This window comes from Sorex araneus, chromosome 9 (assembly GCF_027595985.1).
Source record: "Sorex araneus isolate mSorAra2 chromosome 9, mSorAra2.pri, whole genome shotgun sequence".
NCBI classification, from domain to species: Eukaryota; Metazoa; Chordata; class Mammalia; order Eulipotyphla; family Soricidae; genus Sorex; species Sorex araneus.
The window spans coordinates 50,054,927-50,068,992 of record NC_073310.1 but is presented as its reverse complement, the minus strand read 5'-3'; the positions used below and the strand labels follow the sequence as shown (position 1 = coordinate 50,068,992).

At 40.5% G+C, this 14,066-nt stretch overlaps 1 protein-coding gene across 1 annotated transcript in view; it reads left to right on the top strand.

Annotated features, from left to right (window-relative positions):
• The first annotated feature begins 6,563 nt into the window (after nucleotides 1-6,563).
• Nucleotides 6,564-14,066, top strand: part of CCDC7 (coiled-coil domain containing 7) — a 53,341-nt gene continuing 45,838 nt past the window's right edge. Inside the window, exons 1-2 of the mRNA XM_055117880.1 lie at nucleotides 6,564-6,696; nucleotides 7,279-7,387. The gene's annotated coding sequence lies outside the window, so the exon portion shown is untranslated. The remainder of the gene's footprint in view (nucleotides 6,697-7,278; nucleotides 7,388-14,066) is intronic.

The window sequence follows — 14,066 nt, the reverse complement described above, 5'->3', positions numbered from 1 at the left end:
GGAAAGGCCTCATGCATGAAGGTACCGGCAGAGGAACCCAGGTGTGTGTAATCCCATCAACGGCCAACATCCAGAGACTTAAAAGCAAGCTCCCAGAAGCGATATTTTGTAGCCTACTTCTCCCTCTGGGAGAAATTGGCAATCTTCTGAGACTTTCCTGCCCACATGGGACAGCCTTGCAAGCTTCCCATGGTGTATTCATATGCTAAATCCAGTAACAAGCTGGATCTCATTCCCCTGACCCTGAAAGAGCCCCCAGTGCGACATCGTTGGGAGGGCCCAGTTGATATAGACTTCTCAGATCTCAGGGAAAGGACGAAATGAGAGGTTACTAAGCCTGCCCAAGAAATCGGTGATTAACGTGATTATGTGATTTCATGATTCGTGAAAGTTGTTCACAGTCTTTTATTACATTTACTCTTTCCACACCAAGCCTATCACCATCATACCTTCCCACCATTATTATTTCGAATTTTCCCACCACTACCCAAGTCTGCCACAAAGATAGGTGCTAAATAATTTATTTTGTATTGCTTGTTATAAAGATTTTGATCAAGATCAGTTGTCTTCTACCTGACACCCCAGCAAATGTACTAATCTCTTGGTAATCAGTGACATAAAGTATGAGATGTTGAGCAGCTGCTTATGAGGCCAGGCGCTCCAGAAATTTTAAAATTTTAACTAGGGTGCTAGAGCTGTAGTTAACTTTTTAACTGAATCATGATTTTGGGGTCCAGAGGCATCTCTACAGCATGCCGCTCTCTTCCAAGATTTGTGAGTCACTGGATTATGGCCATTAGTGCGCTTACATGGCACCAGAGGCAGTTCATGGGCATGACTGCACAGGAAGGTGGAAGGAGGGGGCCCCTTCCCGACTCCATTGAGCCAGGAGATTTCAGTCACAAGTCTCACATACCTGGGTTTTTCAGCACATTTATTCTCACGCATGGGGGGCTTGGAATGAGCTTGTGAAGGTCAGCTGTGAGCAAAGTGGCAATTGGGTTCTGGAGGTTTGTGGCTGCCGTGGTTCTTTTGGGGTAGGTGGAGGGACACACCTGCTCCCCTCTGAAGCTCCCCGGTGAAGTCAGCCTGACGTGGGGCGAGGATGAAGTAGTCTCTGCAATGTGTTGCTCTCTTCTGAGATTTATTTGTGAGTGTCTCTTTGTACATTTTAAATATAACAACTTTGGGTCCCTGACAGGTTTAGCAAAATCCAGTATCACGTGACTAGTATTATTACTAATAGTATTAGTCTTTAGTGTTCTTTTTAAAATATCTTTTCCATATTTTCCTTCCTTTTAACTTTTTAAAAAATTTCCTTTTTCATTTTCTTTGGGGGGGTCACACCCAGCAATGCTCAGCGGTTACTCCTTGTGGTGGTTGGGGGCACTAATGGGGTGCCAGGAAGCACCCCATCGTCTATACTATTGCTGCACCACCTGCTTTATAATACACCACAAGACTACACCATGATCAGAATCTGTTATCATTGAAGGTATTTTCTTTGTTTAGATATTCTTTAGAAAGATATTTATACATGTTTATACATTTATACATGTTTTTTATTTCATTTCTTTTACATAAATGAAACTATTGTACAAAACATCTGTTTATATTATTTTTCTCATTAAATAATGCTGCCTGGAAATCTCTTAACATTGACTAATTTCACTCATTCTGCCCTTGTAAGAAGCACAAACAAAACAAGGCAAAGCTCTTGTTCCAGGCTGCCGCAGAACAATCACAGAACAATTGGGGGAAATATAGCTAAAGGGCTCCTTCATGTAATTTTCCAAAACAAAGGAAATCTGTTCCAAGGGATAATTGATTTTGCTACTGGTTGTGGCAGAAAATGTCTAGCAACTTTTAAATTGAAATTCTTCCGATGCAAAGCAAAACAAAACAAAACAATACCAAAATTTAAAATAGTACTTTGCTCTTACTAGGCACACTGTAACTGCCTTATTTTGCCTGCTTGGCCTAGCAGTGCTAGGGACCTGTAGGACTGCATGCAGAGATGCTCTGGAGGCTGTGCAGTGCTGGGGATTCAAGTTAAAATCTACAAGGCATGTACTCAAGACCTTTGAGCTAGATCTTGGGCCTCTGTTTTGAAGTATTTTAACTTTTATTTATTATTTATTTATTTTTATTTATTTTTTGTGTGGGAATGGGGGAGAGACACACTTAGGGGTGCTCAGAGCTGATTTTTGGCTCTGTGCTCAGAATCACTCCTGGCTGGTTTTGGGGGACCATATGCGGTACTGGGGATTGAACCCAGGTCAGTTGTCTGCAAGGCAAGCGCCCTTCCCATTGTACAATCTCAGTAGTCCCAAGTTCTTGGTTTTATGTATGTATGTATGTATGTATGTATGTATGTATGTATGTATGTATTTGTTTGAATTTATTTATTTATTTATTTATTTATTTTTGCCACCTTCTGCAGTATTCAGAACTTACTCGTAGTGCTGTGCTCAGGGATCACTCCTGATGCATTGGGGGATCCTATGGTGCCAAGGTTGAAACCCAGGTTATCTGCATGCAAGGCAAATGCCATACTAACTGTCCTATACCTCCAGACCTTGTTTTTATTTTTAAATCCATTCCATCATTTGTCCTTTCAACTGAAGATCTCAATCCATTACATTTAGAATAATTAGTGATATGTGAAGATTTACCAAGACAATTTTTCTTAACTGTTTTATGGCTTTTAGGATATTTTCCTATTCCTTTCTCTTTCTCTTGCTGCTTTACTTTGTGAACTGTGATTTTCAGCAGTATTATGCTCATTCATATATGGAATCTGAAGGGTAAAAGTACAGATTTGTAGAAACAGTGTAGAACGTGGTTATTAGGGGGATGAGAGAAATAGGAAGTTGTAGGAAGGGTCACTGTCTGTCACTGTCATCTCGTTGCTCATCGATTTTCTGGAGCTGCTACCAGTAACATCTCCATTGTGAGACTTGTTGTTACTGTTTTTGGCATATTGAATATGCCACAGATAGCTTGCCAGGCTCTGCCGTGCAGGCGAGATACTCTTGGTAGCTTGCCGGGCTCTCTGAGAGGGACAGAGAAATCAAACCTGGGTCGACTTCGTGCAAGGCAAATGCTCTACCCGCTGTGCTATTGCTCCAGCCCTGTAGGAAGAGTACAAACTTTAAATTAAAATATGAATAAGTTCTGTAAAAATGCACAACACTATGATTATAGTTAGATACTTGGACATTTCAATGTTTCTAAGAATACAAATCTTAGAAAACTGTTCCTACCATGAAAAATAAATGCTAATTATAGGATTGATGGAGGTATTAGCTAAGGAAACAATTGTAATTATATTGTAATAAGTGTGTCTCAAATAAAGAGGTTGTACAACTTAAACTTGCACAATGTTCTATGTTTATTATATCCTAACAGAACTAATATGGAAAACATGGTAAGTATATTTTTGCAGCAAAAAAAAGTGAACATAGAATATTTAGAATCACCCATTAATATAGTAAATAACATTAATCTGTTTTACCGATGAACTTGGAAAGCTAATCTAAAGCCAGCAGTTCTTTGTATGATATGCATCTCTTGGTCACAAGAGGTAGCTGACCTGCAGTAACCCAGCACGCCTCCACTTGGGAACAAACCATTTCTCCCTTTTTTCAAGCCGATCCTGGGGTGGTTGAACCCTGAAGTCACTAGTCAAGCACGACACTGTCCCCTGTGGTTCTCGCCTGTCTGCACCTTCATAAACAACCCCTTATTAAACTTGCTTCAAATGATTCTTTTAGGGCGTGCTGTCTGTTTTAGATGGTGGTGAGCTTGGTTACATTTTTGAAGAAGCATTTACAAAATGAGAGCATTCAATTTCATCTTGTGTTTTAGCTCATATGTAGAAAAGGAAACTTAAACATGCATGTGTGAAACATGGAAATGGCTCTACTTCTCTCTGTCCCATCCCATTCACCCCACCCCCCGCCCCCCAGCTTTATGTCTCAGTTTGTAAATGCTCAAAGGGGTGAGACTTTCTTCAAGGGCCCTGCTTTCTGGCAGGTAATTTGAGATTCCTTCCTCCTCCACCTCCCCCCATGTTAGGATAAATTTTTTTTTTTTTGCATCACACCCGGCGATGCACAGGGGTTACTCCTGGCTCATTCACTCAGGAATTACTCCTGGCGGTGCTCAGGATACAATATGGGATGCTGGGAATTGAACTCGGGTCGGCCGCGTGCAAAGCAAATGCCCTACCTGCTGTGCTATCGCTCCAGCTCCAGGATAAAATTTTAGGATAAAATTTTCTCAAAACTTTGTCCTGCATAAGACGAATTCTATTTCAAAATTTCTTCTCAAGGTTTGTAATATGAGAAAGAAAAGTGTAAATGAGTGGGGGAAGGTAAAGGAATAGCTCTCCCACAGTTTTCTAAATTTCACTGCAAGGGTCCTTTCACTTTCTAGCGTGAGATGAACCTTCCCAACTAGGCTTCCTGTCAGCTGCGAGACTTAGACATTTTATCCTTTATGCTTCTCCTTTTATTCAGGACCAGCTTATAAAAATTTGAGCTAGAATATCTACTTTTGGACTAAAGGATCTACTTTCAGGTTTATGGTGAGGATTTAATAGACTGCATGGCAAAGTATCTTGTAGTGATGTACCGCAGTAACGTCCATGACTTCTTTAGAATGGATTCTTTTCAGACTCACAAATGAATCTCGGAAGAGAGCAGCATGCTGCAGAGATGCTTCTCCACTCTGTGCCAGGCTGATTTCACCTGGGACCTTGGAGGAGGGGTGGCAAGTGTGTCCCTCCGCTTGTCGCAGATGAACCCCAGCAACTGCAAACATTCAGAACCCAATCGCCATCATGCTCACAAATGACCTTCACAGGCTCATCCTGACCTTCCATGCATGACAATGAATCCATTGAAAAGTCCAGGTAGGCGGGACTTGTGACTGAAACCCCAAGGCTTCACGGAGTCGGGAATGGGCTCCTTCTCCCATCTCCCCACTCTTCCTGGTCCTTGGCAGTCACACCCATGAGCTGCCTCTGGGTACCATTTAAGTGCCTTAACAGCCGTGATCCAGAGACTCACAAATGAATTTCAGAAGAAAGCTGCACACCGCAAAGATGCCTCCCTACCTCAAATATTTAAAATTTTAGAATTCCAGGACTGCATGCCCACTTTCATGGTCATGTGACATCTTTTGCTATTTATACAAGCAACACATAATAAATTGTTTAGCATCTGCCTGTGGGGCAGGCTTGAGTGGTTGTGGGAAAATTCAAATTAATGGTGGTGGGCAGGTATATCGGTGGTGGGACTGGTATTGAAATATTGAATGTAATAAATTATTGTAAACAACTTAATGAAAATAAAAATTTTTTTAAATGCATACTTTCAATGTTACATCTCATTACTCAATTCTTCAGAAAATCTAGTTATTTGGTAGACTTGTTTTCTTTCTCAAAATACTTTGGTGTGAATGCTATATCCATCCAATTTGCCATGTCAAAATTTTTCAATGTGTGCCTCAGTACTGTAAAGTAGATTCTCATATACTTCTGTAACCAATCTCCAGAGATTTTTCATCTTATAAGACTAGAATTCTCTACCCACTAAAAAACAATCCTTCATACTCCTGCCCCCAGTGTCGACAACTACCATTCGTTTCTATGATTTTGACCATTTGTTTGTTTGTTTGTTTGTTTGGGTCACACTCGGTGATGCTCAGGGATTGCTCCTGGCTCTTTATTCAGGAATTACTCCTGATGGTGCTCAGGGGACCATATGGGATGCAGAGGATCGAACCCAGGTCAGTTATGTGTAAGGCAAATGCCCTATCCACTGTACTAGCACTCTGTCCCTATAAATTTGACTCTTACATAAGTAAAAATGATAGCTTTACATAAATGAAATGACAGTGTTTCCTTTTTATCACTAGTTTATTGTACTTGCCTTAATATCCTCAAGGTTTATCTTGTTGCAGTCTGTTTAAACTGTCAGCATTTCTAAGATGATAAAATTCTTAAATTTCTTTTAATACCACATTTCCCTCTAGCTTGGTGATGCCCCTTACACTGTATATTATTATATATCTGTTGAATGTGGGCTGTATGCTTAGAAAACAATCTCTTATCACGAATATACTCCTTATAAACATCCCATTTAAGATACCCCACATGGGAATATTTATCATCATGAATCAGTCAGTGTTCTCTTCCACAGGCTGGTTTCTGTCAGCTCTTTTGTTCAGAAGTGTATTAAGAAATTTAGTGCACAAAAAGGAATGCTCATTGTTCTTTTGTAAAAGAAGCATATTTTGAATATTCTGTAGGCTCTCAATTGATCCAGAGAATGTACGAGCAACTTGAATTTAAAATACTCCTTTCCGCGGTCATACTTCTTGTTGACTAGAATCCCTTCTGGGCGCCAATTCAAGCTTTGTTTCCTGTGCTCTTTCTCTCTGTTTGGAACATACAGTCTCCCTCAGTTTCTGGAACTCTCGTGAATGTGGGGATCTGGATCGTCTCCAAGACCTTCACTGAATGCTGATGCACTGCTAGCTTTCACTGTGCTGGCCCTTGAAAGCAGGGAGAAGGCCTCGCTGGCGGTGAGGAGAAAACACTCTCAGTCATTCCAGAGCAACTTTGAAGCTGTTCATTCTTTGTCTATGTTGGAACCGTTTCCTCTCTGCTCCAGTTTCCTGAGGAAGGTGTGTCTGTGGTGGTGGAGAAGGGAGGGAGCACTGACGGTGTTGGGAGGAGGAGGAGGTCCTGAAGGAGGCTGATTCTGTTGGGGAGACTTCTGCAAATGGGGTCAGTGTTTTTCTCCTCCAGTCTGAGAGGTGAATTGATAACAAGCATTAGTTTAAGACGATCCATAGAAAATATGGTACTTTTGGGGCAATTCCGTTTGTGTTGGGGTTCAGTTTGGGGGTCCACACCCAGTGGTGCTCAGGATTTACTCCTGGCCCTGTGCTCAGGAATCACTCCTAGCAGTGTTCTTAGGACCACATGGGGTGTCAGGGATCAAACCAGGGTCTGCTGTGTGTTAGGCAAGCACCCCCCATCCACTGCACTATTGCTCTGGTCCCTGAAATATATACTTTTGCAATAGTGATATGATTACCACAACATGCCTAGCTAACAGTGGTCACCTCACCTAATTACAAAATCTTTTCTTTTCTTGGGATGAGAGCTTTTAAGATGTGTCTTCTTACCAACTTTAAAATATGCAATGAAAGGGCTGGAGAGCTGGTACAGCTATGACAGGACTTTCCTTGCCTTGCACACAGGTGACCTCAGTTCAGTCCCCAACACTGCATATGGTCTCCCAAACAGCACCCAGAGTGAACTCTGAGCACGGTCAGGAGTGCGGATAAAGACCCCCCTCCTCAAATTAAGGTAAACAATAAGGTACAGACTTTTCCCCACTATCCCACAGCAGAGTGTTCCTATTAAATCTTTCATAAGCCAAAATGGCATAAAGCAACGACCATTGATTTTTATAAAAAAAATACTTCCACATCCAAAATATGACCCATCAAATCATACCAAATAACCCATAAAACTTCAAGTAGCCATTGGGTATAGTAAAAGCAGAACTACTATGTTACAGGATATAAGGATGAAATAGTTCAGAGGAACGATGTTATAGAAATAGAGAATAGAAATGATATATTGGAAATATCATTCCTTCTAACAGGGGACCCTTGTGTCACTCTCCTGCCCCTGAGGACACACGGCCCAGCTCGCTGCTGCAGACACGAGCACAAACACTGAATGCTATTTTCACTGTTTCTGTATTTGAGAAAATTTTGAATTTTGGATTTCTTCTCATAAGTGGAAACATATGTTAACATAGGTCTTTTTAAAAAGGGAAGTGACACGAACATTCAAAAAACAGGGATATGAGTGTTGTTGAATATAGTAGCCAATGTATAGAATCTGATATTACTTATCTTGTAACAGAGAGTTTGCTCCTTTTATTATTATTATTTTATTGTTATTATTATTATTGCTGAATCACTGTGAGATAGCTATGAAAAATTTTTTTTCTTTTTGGGTCACATTCAGCGATGCGCGGGGGTTACTCCTGGCTCATGCACTCAGGAATTACTCCTGGCGGTGTTCAGGGGACCATGTGGGATGCTGGCAATCAAACCCAGTTCGGCCGCGTGCAAGGCAAACACCCTACCCTGCTGTGCTATAGCTCCAGCTCCAAGTTACAAAACTTTTATCATCCAGTTTCAGTCATCCAGTGTTCCAACACCTGTGCCTCCAGTAGTGTACATTTCCCACCACCAATATCCCCATATCCCTGCTGCCAACCCTCCTCCAGCCATTTCGCCTCTTTGCCTCTCTCTCTCTCTCTCTCTGTCTATCTCCTTTTGGGCATTATGGTTTGCAATACAGATGCTGAGAGGCCATCATGTTTGGTCCTTTACCCACTTTTAGAGTTTGCTTCTTTTGAGCACTTTAACTCTACCACAGTTCCACCACCTTGTGTGCCTCTGACCACAATCCATTTTCTGCTTCTATATTTTATTCCACAGGTAGTGTGAGATCATACTGTATTTGACTGTTGGCCCTGACTTATTTCACTTAGCAGAATACCCTCAAGGTCCATGCATGTTGTCACAACAGCAGGATTTCCTCCCCCGTCTCCTTTTACTTTAATGTGATAATCAGGAGGTTGGTTGCAGTGAGCCTGTGATCACACACTTATTGTGGTACAGACCATCTCAATGACGGTGTTGCTGGGGATTGCACTCAGTGACAAGGTATGGTTTGGGGCTTGGGTAAGAGGAATCAAACTTATATCCAACACATGAGAGACAGGTGCACTATCACTGAGCCCCATCCCTGGGCTCAGGAACCCTCCCTCTCTCCCTCTCTTTTTCCCTCCCTCCCTCCCTCTCTCCTTCCCTTCCCTTCTTCTTTTCATTTTTTGGGTCACACTTACTTGGTGCTTAGGACTTAGTCCTAGCTCTGTGCTCAGGGATCACTCCTGGCAGGGTGTTCAGAGCACCATAGTGATGCTAGAATTTGAACGGGGTTCAACCATGATCAAATACCCTACCTGCTTTATAGTCTTTCTGGTCCTGATTTTTATTTTTTATGGATGAATGTATGTATATGTCATTTCTAATTCTATATTTGGATAATACCTCCAAACATTCATTCTAGGTAATTAGAGAATAATAATCATTGCTCTCTTTCAAGTAAGGGAGAGATTTTTCTTGGCCTCTTTTGATCTTAACTCAAGAGAAACTGCGTGTGGAGTGATGTTCTGAAGAGGCAAGTTCTGAGAGCCTTAGACGTCTGTTCTGAGCATCGAGGGAGGCCGTCTGAGTCCCTTCATTAGCAATGGTTTATAGCTTTCATGTGCGCTATTACATACACTGTCAGCTTTATCCCTTCGTGTTAATCTTTTTATACTCATAAGTGGCATTTTCATAATTAAGCATCTATTTACCACAAATCCCTTTGTTAGGCTTAGAAAGTCGCATTTCATTCCTGTAACTAATGAAAGTTACAAACATTCTATTAAAAATTTTAAGAATTTTTAAAATATCAGGAGTAAATGTTGGATTTTATCTTTTGTTTTTTATGCCTATGATTAAACTCAGGGCTTTACACGTGGGAAAAGGATGTTCTACCACTGACTTACATCTTAGCCAATTGTTTTCTACATTAATTGATATTATAATAATATAATTTGTCTTTTTCAAATATAGTACATTGCATTGATTCTTTTCCATGTTATATCAACAATGCATTACTGGGGGGGGGGAAACCCTATTTCATGAGGAAACATACTTTTGCTATATTGCTGAATTCAATTTTGCTATAATTTTGGGGGTGGGGTGGGGAGAATGATTGGCTTGCTCCTGGAAATACTCAGGGCTTACTCCTGGCTATGTGCTCAGGGGACACTCTTAGTGGTGCTCAGGGGATCATATGCAGTGCCAGGAACTAAAGCAGGGTTGACTGCACATAAGGGAAATACCTTACCCCCTGTTTTTCTGGTTCAGTTTTTGCTACAATTTTGTTAAGAACTCTTACACACAGAGAGACATATGTCTGTGTGTGTATGTGTATGTGTGTGTGTGTATGTGTGTGTATCCATGGTAATATTAACCTGCAGCCTTATTTCATTATAAAGTCTTATTGAGCTTTTTAAATGAGTATGCAGGCTAAAAAAATGTTAAGGTATATGATCTTCACCAGACAAAAGCTGTGTAAAAATCCCACAAAAAAATAACTCTGAACCTAGAGAGATAGTACAGAGGGTAAGGTGTTTGCCTTGCATACCTTGATTCAGCTTCAATCCCTTGCACCCCAAGGGATCCAGGTTCATCCCTTGCATCCCTGAGCCGTGCCTCCAAGGAGTGATCTCTGAGTACAGAGCGAGGAGTAAGCCCTGAGACCTGATGTGGCTCATAAAACAAATAAAAATCAACTCTGTAGACAACATCATTTCATTCTTTCATTTTGTTTACAGACTTTATTTTGTTTTATTCAGATTTTTTTGTTTTGTTTTAAAATCTCACAGCTGGGCGGGGCTAGAAGTTCCATCTGTGGTTAGGTGGGGTTCCTGTCTGTTTACACTTCTTTGGTGAGGTCTTAGACTCTCTGTGGTTGGTCAGTCCCCCAGATGACTGTAAATCCTTTTATTCTTTTACTGTGATCCTTCTTGGTCTCTGTGACTCAGGGCAATACTTCCACCTCACTGCTGGTTTCTGGGAAATTCAAAATGTGGTCTTATATTTGGACAGTTGTCTCATGAGCTCCTGCCTGGGACATGTCTTGGCTCCTGTTCAGATATCAGGCAGCACTGTAGACAGGTTTTGTCTGGGGGCAGGGCTACGGCCTGGGATCTATGGCTGAGCAGTCTTGTCGGCTGAACTCTGAGCTCTCCAGGATCACTGCACAGGCTCCTGGTTTTGTGATGTCGGATTCTATAATTAATAGTTGTGCAACCTGCTCTCTTGGCTCCTTATGTGAAAAAGGACGACAGGATGTACTCCAAGTTTCTCACCAGGGGTGAATGGAGGCGCTACCCAGTGTTTGGGTGGGGCTGTCAATTTGCTTCTCTGCCTAGATGGAGCTGTGGGACAGGCTCGGTAACCAGTTTGACTCATTGATTGTAAATTCAAATCAGGCAGAACTGCACCCCCTGCTCCCTGGACACATAGGCTCACCCACTCAGCCCTGCAGATCAGGCAGTATGAATGTCATGTCAAGACCTTAGCACCTACTCCCAGCCTCCATCTCTACCTAATCCCGCTGCTCAAGCCCTACAGATTCAATGATCCCCATGAAGCAGTCAAGACTTAAATAAGCCCCTATCCCTGTACCCCTAGGATCCCCCAGTGCTGGCAAACTAGATGTATTCTTTAGACTCTCTTCCACTGGGGGATAAAAACAAAACAAAACTTGGGCTGCAGCAATAGCACAACGGCTAGGGTGTTTGCCTTGCACGCGGCCGACCCGGGTTTAATTCCCAGCATCCCATATGGTCCCTTGAGCACCACCAGGAGTAATTCCTGAGTGCAGAGTCAGGAGTAACCCCTGTGCATTGTTGGGTATGACCCCCAAAGCAAAACAAACAAACAAACAAACAAACAAACAAACAAAACGAAACAAAACAAGTCATCTCTGCACTGTGTGACTGGAGAATAACTGCTTTACTTTCATGTTACTCTTTATTTAGGCCACTACTTGTGGCAGTCTCTGTGTGGCCTCTGGCATTTGCCTTCCTGTGGGTGTCTCCTCTCTAGTATTCTGCACTGCAATTCTCATCACCTGGGCTTTCTCTGTTGCCTCATTTATCTCACACATGAGACTCATGGTTTCTGTCTTTGTTTCCCCTTCTTGCTTGCAGCTTGCAATCTTCAGGTAATTTGGGGCAATCCTAGGGCAGTTTCATGCTGGGGCAATGATAGGGCACATCTCTTTAGTTTCTCAAGGTCCACCACTGTTGCCTGAGGGTCAACATTTAAATATTTTCTTCAATATTTTTCAGAAGAAAATGTAAGTCTGGAAATGCAAATGTAGATCATCAGAAGTCTTCAAACGACTAGAGGGTTTATTTCTGAGAACATTTCCTGTAATTTGTCATTCATTAACACAGAGTCATTTGCACACTAGCTCACTTCTTTGATCCCATTACTCTGTTACTGATTGAATAGCATACTCACTTGACTAGTATATTAAAGTGTTTGTGTGTTTTTTCTACATGTGGTGTCAAGACCTGGGAATTCAAGCATGAGGCCTATTGAGGAAGTCACACAAGTTACAAGAGATTAAACACAGTAACAAATAACCAAATATTTAATCATATTTAGAAACAAAACATGAATAAGTATACTTCTGAGTGAAAGAGGTAAAAGAATGTATGATAAGTAAAACAAAGTATATTAAGTAAAAAATAGAAGATAATAAACTTTAGATTAAGGAGAGATGCATTAAGTTCTTAGGGGAGGAGATGAAAATAACTGTCTTATTTTTCACATATGATTTTATTTGGTACATGAACATCACAAAATTTAGTCATATGATGCAATTGTCAGTGACATGGAGGAAGGAGGGATGCAAATTGTTTAAAGTAGAGCTTTAAAAGACTAGCTGACAAAGATCCATGGAAATTTGGGAATTCCCTCACAGCTGTCTATTTACAAGGAGAGAGAAGGTAATTCTCTAGAGCATGGGTCTATAGGTCTTCCCTGGAGAAGCCTCGAGGCTCATGGGTATAAAGTCCAGGAGTCAAATCCAGAAGTCAAATCTGACATCAAATCTGGACATCAAGTTGAGCCAGGAGAGACTGAAATTCTCCTGGCTTTACTAGATGTCCAAATGTATACCATTTTCCAAAAGTGTCTATCAGGAACATCTGTTAATGTTAGTATATATGAGGCCTTTCCCAGATGAAACCCGGTTATCATCTGTTCTTGCTATTCACAGGTCTGCTTCTCAGCCTCTATAGCAAACAAGTGGTCGCTATTGATTGATACATGAGTCACTCTCTTTATTGCCTGACCTTTGCATCAGTGCAGCTCTACCTCAGCAGCCTTTCATTTTTCATCTTCAAAGATCGGTATGTCAAGTCATGTAACATTTTGATTTGTCAGGATTGTCAACTTATCTGTTTTTCTTTTTATCGTTTCTTGTTTTTGTAAGAATGGTGAAATACAGGAAAGAAAACAATAACACATATAAAATATGAAATTCAAAATCAGAAACAAAATCAAAATTTTATAATTCAAAATCTACAAAAAGTTCAGAATGAGTCAAATATCACTTTAAGGCAGAGGACCTAGAAGTTAAAAAATATAATGTAGACAACTGTTTTCTATGCAAGACATTTGGACTTGATCACTTGTACATTAGGAGAAGTATGATTTTAAATAATAGAAGTAATGCGATTTTATTTTCATTTTAGAAAAAGCACACAAGATAAGTTAATTATGTGGGATGGATAAACTGTAAGTATGAATGTGTGTGAAACATTACTACAACAATTTGAAGATTTTGATGACTAAGGATATCAGATATGGTGCTAATCTGAGGCTAAAAATACCAGTAGTGTTGAAGAATAGAGAATGAAATGTAGAAACAAAAGAACTTAGCAAAGATTTGATGTAAAAAATGAGAAAATGGAAATATTCAAGTATTGTTTCTGGGGTTTGACTTGATTGACTAAATGGATTAACCAGAAGGAAAAGCATGTTTAAATTTAAATTTAGAAGAGCTAAATTGGAGGAAGTGTATCTAAATGGAGAGTCCACAGGCAATTTTATTTTTAGATCTGAATCCATGATACATGACTAGGATAGAGATAAGAATTTGTTAATGTAAGTTTGGTTTATGCTATAGGAAATGCAAGAATGAGATAATCCTGAGGAAATGAGTTAAGTGAGAAAAAGTTTGAAGAAATGATTTATTTCATTGATATTTAAAGAGTGGGGTGATGTGGTAGGAAAAATAAATGAGAATTATAAAAAGTTGCGACAGACTTAGAAAAGAAAGAATGAGGAAGGAAGAATTATATTTTAGTAATAACAGAAAAATACAGGTA